Source organism: Chelonoidis abingdonii, chromosome 4 (assembly GCF_003597395.2).
Source record: "Chelonoidis abingdonii isolate Lonesome George chromosome 4, CheloAbing_2.0, whole genome shotgun sequence".
Taxonomy (NCBI): Eukaryota; Metazoa; Chordata; order Testudines; family Testudinidae; genus Chelonoidis; species Chelonoidis abingdonii.
Genome location: NC_133772.1, coordinates 140,154,404 through 140,161,201, shown reverse-complemented (window position 1 = coordinate 140,161,201; position 6,798 = coordinate 140,154,404).

Genomic DNA, 6,798 nt, shown 5'->3' with positions numbered 1-6,798 from the left:
CTGCACTGTCTGCTCGTGAGGCTAACACCTGAGCTCCGAGAAAAGCAGCACTAGTAGCATGAAGAACTCCACAGCACTAACAGAAAGTTGTCACAATTTTTTTTTCTCCAGCCCGTGCTAATATGCAGTTTTTCAGGTTTATAGTGAAGTTACATGGTGGAAGGGAGGAGAGAGAATTCTTTGATAACAGCAGAGTTCACAGTCTCAGCACTATTTGTATTGTACAAGCTGCTCTGGGGCTCAGTGCAGAAAGGAAATAGACATGGTGAAGGGCAGAGCAACCATACAAAAATACATCTAGGAAATGTACCTCATGTGGGTTGGAGGCCCCGGGCTTTTATTGTTACTCCAGTCTATACTTAACTGTCTTCTGGTAAAACTCTGTAATTTCACAATATTAATATCTTCCTTAAGGTGCTGCTAAAATGCTGTTTTCAGCAAAAAGACTATAGTCCCAACTAATGTATGTGAAAGTGGTTGTTTTTATCTCTGTTATTATTTATTTGTCTTTGGAAAGCCACAGTCATTCATATACATGTATTTCCAAAGCAACGTTTTCCCAGATATGGAGCTGTATTTAGAGTACACAAAATGGGATAAGTATCAGAGGGGTAGCCGCGTTAGTCTGGATCTATAAAAGCAGCAGAGTCCTGTGGCACCTTATAGACTAACAGATGTATTGGATCACAAGCTTTCGTGGGTGAATACCCACTTCGTCGCATGCACCTACTTCGATCTCTCCATTTTGTCCTGAGTATTTCACATCTTCCATTTGCATATATTTATTCAAAGTTGTCGTCTGCACCAGGCTTGTAAGCTTTGATTTTAGGCACAGTGACTCCTGCAAGGAAATGGAGAAACATGAAAAATTTAGCTTGCCAGCTCTTTGATCTGTGTTTGTACAGTGTCTAGCACAGTGGGGTTCTGGTCTGTGACTTGGGCTCATAGGCACGAATGCATAATCCCATAGCGTGAACTGGGACTGCTCATGTACAGCGTTACTGTCATGATACACAATGGCAGGATCATGGCAAAAGTGCATGGAAACACGTGTATTAAACCATTTTGATTTACTGTTGAAACAGAACCTCAGCCAGGCTACCATCCACAGGTTTAGCATTGGTCTGCTGTGGGATAGCACCAGACGTACTTACAGCAAGAGTCAGAGGTGTAGCCATGTCAGTCTGGCTCTGTAAGAGCAGCAAAGAGTCCTGTGGCACCTTATAGACTAACAGACGTATTGGAGCATGAGCTTCTGTTAGTCTATAAGGTGCCACAGGGCTCTTTGTTGCTTTTTACTGCAAGAGTAAGACATGGGAATTGCACATGGAGGGATTAAAGGTGATCAGAAAAAATCTAATTTCCAAAAGCTTGTGAATATACCACAGTCAGTCAAGTTTAACACAGATGTGTGTGTGTAGAAGTTGGTCAATTGCAAACCTGCCCTGGAGGTCTGCTCAAGCGGTTCCTTCTCAACATAAATCCATGCAACTCTTCGACAAGTGATGGTCCTCACAGCAATCAGTAACATGAACTCAGAAGTGACTCAAAGTTATTATTGTAAATGTTCTTTTGGCAGTGTAGCCTGCTTTGTTGCTGTAGATATATGGGTTTATGAAAATAAGGTATAGGTGTGGATTAAGGCAAGAGCAGAAAAGCTTACCAACTCAGGCTTTAACCAAACAAGCCCTCAGGCCTAAAGAAATACTTTTAATAAACTACAAACCTGTAAATGACCCTAGAGAGGAAGGCAGTGCATGTGTTATTCCTTGACTGTAGCAAAGCTTTTGACACAGTCTCCCACAGTATTCTTGTTGGCAAGTTAAAGAAATATGGGCTGGATGAATGGACTATAGAGGTGGATAAAAATTGGCCTAGATCATCGAGCTCAATGGGTAGTGATCAACGGCTCCATGTCTAGCTGGCAGCCAGTTTCAAGTGGAGTGCCCCAAAGGTGGGTCCTGGGGCCAGTTTTGTTAATATCTGGTGGCATGGAATGCATTTCCAGTGCAATACACTAATCTCGAGGAGTGACAGATACCAGAGGGTAGGATAGGAATAAGAGGACTAGACAAATTATAGGATTGCCAAAAGAAATTGATGAGATTCAACAGGACAAGTGCAGGTCCTCACATTAGGATGGAAGAACCCATGCACCTAATTACAGAAGGAACCGAAGGCTGGAAGCATTCTGCAGAAAAGGACTAGGGTTTACAGTGAACGAGAAGCTGGATTGAGTCAACAGTGTGCCTTGGCCAAGAAGCTAACAGCATTCTTGGGCCTGTATAAGTGAGCATTGCAGCAGATTGAGGACATGATTATTCCCCTCTATTGGCATTAATGAAGGCCTCATCCTGAGTACTGTGTCCAGTTTGGGCCCACACTTGGAAAGATTGAAATTGAAAGAGTCAGCAGAGGCAATAAAATTACTAGAGGTCTAATATATATTATGAGGAAGGGCTGAGGAACTGATTGTTATGTGATCGTTATTGATATAAACTGGGACATATAGAACATCGGGTTGCAACCAAGCGTCCTGGTAGTGGCACCAAATCCTATGTAAAGGGGGTCACAAAAGCTGTCTAAAGACCAGGTTACGGGTTACTGGTTATGATTATGTCCTGTCTGTATGTGCATAGTGTCATTTGTAGTTGAAGTTATGAATAATTGGCTGTAGGCTGTCGTGTATTTCGAATTTTTGCTAGTGGTTCCCTGGGAAAGATCCGCCAGACAATGGTGTAGCTCTGCTTAGCCTGCTTGATGGCCCATTAAAGGACCATTACGCTACACAATTGAGCCATTGAGAGAGAGGACGGTTAGTGACTTGTAGTCAGGGGTGTGCAGAACTGCCCATGTGACTGCAGACTCCATTTTGCTGTAATTTCCCACAGTAGAAGGCAGAGAAGTGTTCTTTACACTGGAGAGCCTATATAAGGCTGATGCTTCATCTCCATCTTGTTCATCCTGCATTCTACCTCTGAGGGACTTTGCTACAAACTGAAGCCTCTGCACAAGGGACTGAATGACCATTCCAGTTGGGGGGATTTCCAGAACCTCTTGATATGAGCCTGCAGTTTATTTCATCACTGCTACAAGCCTGAACTGAATAAAGTAACTTTGCCATCTAACAATTATCCTGTAATGAAATTCCATTTAACTAGATTCTAGCTTCAACAGGTGATTTCATCTATCTTTTACTTCATACTTATGAATAATACCTTTAGATTTTAGATTTAATGATGATGGCACAGCTGTGATTTGTGGTAAGATCTGATGTGGTATACATAGTTGACCTGGTCTGGGGCTTGGTCCTTTGAGGATCGAGAGAACTTTTCTTTTACTGGGTGTGTTGGTTTCATAACTTTCATGCCCCAGGAGGGGTCGCACTGGGTGGATACTGGGAGAGCTGGAGGTGTCTAAGGAAATTGCTTTGTGTGACTTGTGTTAGCCAGTGGGGTGAAACCGAAGTCATTTTGTCTGGCTGGTTGTTGCCTTGAGTGGAAACCCAGCTAGGCTGTGACTGCCTGTTTGACAATTGTCGCTGAATTGGCACTCTCATTGGGTCCCACCAGAACTGCATCATGACAGTTTAATCTCGCAAGGAGAATACGGCGGGGTGGAGAATTTGAATTCTGCTTTCAAAACCTCATGGGGGTTCAAAGAGGAGATCTAGACTGTTCTCTATGGTTACCTATAAACAGAACAAGAGCAATGTCTCAATTGCATGGGAGGTTAGTTGCTATTGGTAAAACTTTTTCACTAGAGGCTGTGAAGCTGAATGGTTTCCCTAGGGAGGTGATGGATCTCCTTCCTAGAGGTTTTTTTTAGTCAGCTTTACACCCTAGCTTGTTGGAAGTTCAATAGGAAAGGACTGAAATCTTCATCGATGTGTATGAACCTCTAGGCATCAGTGCACACATTATCAGACGCTGTACCCAGGTCCGTCTGGAGAGCCAGGCCAAGAGCCACTGGTGGTGCTGAGAGGAAGATAGTGACTGACAATCTGGGATTTCCAGCAGGAGACATGTGTGCAATCATAGCTAACCACTTTGCACTCTCATCTTTCTCTCTCTGAATTTCACTTCTTTTCCTTATTTGAACTGTTATTCTCCTTATCACACATGAATATATTGACCCAGTACACCACGAAGAGATGTGCATGAGATCACCCACAGAAAAGTGTAGAGAGAAAAGGGGACCAAGGACAGAGCCCTGCAGAATGATCACAGAAATTGAGAGGATGGATGAAGAGGATCCTCTGCAAGACAGGCTGAACGAGCAATTAGAAAGGCTGGAAGAGAACCAGGAAAAAAGGAGAGTTATGGAAGCCAAAGGAGGATAAGATTTCCAGAAAAGCCTGATTAACTGTGTCAAAGGCCGAGAATAGGTCAGGGATGATGAAAATGGAGGATGGATTTGGAGCTTTAACTAGGAAAAGGTCATTAGAGACTTTGATGAGAGCTGTGTCAGTGAAATGCAAAGGGTGAAAGCTGGACTGGGATGGAATAGGCAGAGTGGAAGTCAGCAGATTTCTGCCAGAGATGCTTTGAAGCATAAGAGTGGAGGAAGCAGATGCTGGGGATGAGAGTAGACAGATCATAGAATATCAGGATTAGAAGGGATCTCAGGAGGTATCTAGTAGAACTCCCTGCTCGAAGCAGGACCAATCCCCAGACATATTTTTACTCAGCTTCCCTAAATGGCCCCCTCAAGGATTGAACTCACAACACTGGCTTTAAGCAAGCTAATACTCAAACCACTTAGCTATCATTTGCCAGCACCACTTGAGATTGGCAGGGCAGAGACCTTGTAATGGACCATCCTGCCAAAAGGCTCATGAGTGGAGAAGAATGAAGCATGGAGGGAATCAAGAACCATCTCGATGGAAGAAAGGGACGAAAAGGCAGAGGCCAGATGAGACTTTATCCAATGGACTGGAAGTTATGGAAAGGCCAAAGGACAGGGTGGAGGAAGGGGGCTGGTAGGTGATGCTGAAATTGACCAGGTGATGATTGGATGGGGGAACTCCACAATACAGGGATCAGAGAGAGAGTGGTGCTTGGTGAAGACCAGGTCCACTGAACCACCATTTTGATGAGTGGGAGAGTTGAACCAGTGCTACAGGTGGAAGGAAGAGGGAAAGAAAACATGCAGCTCAGAGGTCAGATGTCTGATTGGTATGTGAGTTGAAGTCACTCAGTGAATTGGGAGACTGTGAGGCGGGAGAGAGAGCCTTCAGTCACAGAGGAAGGAGCAGGCTGGATGGTAGATGTCAGCAACATGGAGGGGAGCAGAAGGAGTCAGATGCAGTGCTGTTTAGAGAGGAGACAAAATGGGAAAGGCAGGAAGCAGCAAGAGCTGTAAAGGAGAACCAACAAGTCTAGCATGGTCTGCTCCCCTATCACTTCCTCTGTAATCACATTTCTTTAGCCTCTGTTTGCTGTTAATTATTTGTGTAATTAGTGTTTAGCACTTTTAAGTGCAGCGATTACAGAGCCTTCAATATCCCACTGAAACTAGAGGAAATAAATGATATTGGTGATTTGTTGCATTGCTCAGGTACGAGAATTCATTCCTACTTCATGTTCTACTCTTTAAAGACCTCAACGACTACTATCTTAGGGAAAAATAACTCTCCCTGATTCCATATTGACAAAAACACTAACATGATTCTTCTCCCCAAGTACAAGAGAGATCCTCTTTAAATTATTGTTTTCTAATTTGTTAGTTTGAATTTCTCTCACACAAAATTTCAGTACAGATGCAAAATAATTTAGAATTATATTTTCCTTTGCATGCCACAGAAAGTTATGACATATGTTAGTGTTTTTTTTAAGTAATGGGGAGAGATAATGTCACATCTTCTAAGGCAACTGGAGACTAATATGTAAGCAGTGACCGGTGTGATACGCAGATAAACACTCTGTATTAGCAATGGGAAATGAAACTTGACCCATCAATTTGGGTTAATGAAAAGAGTAATGAATAATAATAGTTTTCATATGTAGGAACTTCTGTAAATGCAATTCCTATTCTTTGCAGCATTTAATGTTACATTTCAGTAAATAGATGTAGTGATAGTTTTCAGTGGTGGATAGTGTAAGAAAAGAGAATAATGACAATAACAATGAGAATTCAGTCCATATAAGGCATCACTTTATATGTATTGAAAATACAATTATTCCTAGAGTTATTTTTTCACTTGACATTACATAAGTATCTGGATTTTTTTCTGTCCATTGGAATTGTGCCCATGGAAAATATCAACCCAGTTCCTATCTTCCAAATTCTGTCCAACTTCATCTATGAGACCTAAAGAATTTGGGCAGGTAACAAACCTATTCACAGCCAAAGAAAGACTCTTGGTCAATATTTTCTACTTTCAATCTGATTTTCTGTTTCTAGTCAGTTTGGTATTAATTCTCATTGAGCCAAATTCTTGCATGGACAACTCGCTTGACTTCCATGGCACTGTGTGTGGGAATTCAACATACAGCATTTGGCCCTTTAGTTTATCTACAGACATTTTCTTACCCCAGTGGAGATAACATCAAACATGCACTAGTCTTCTATGTACTAAATGTTTCTCTGAATCATTGACTCTGAAGTTACAATCATTGACTCTGAAGTTAGTGATCAATGGCTCCATGTCTAGTTGACAGCCGGTTTCCAGCGGAGTGCCCCAAGGGTCAGTCCTGGGGCCATTTTGTTCAATATCTTCATTAATGATCTGGAGGATGGCATGGACTGCACTCTCAGCAAGTTTGCAGATGACACTAAACTTGGAGCCATTGATCA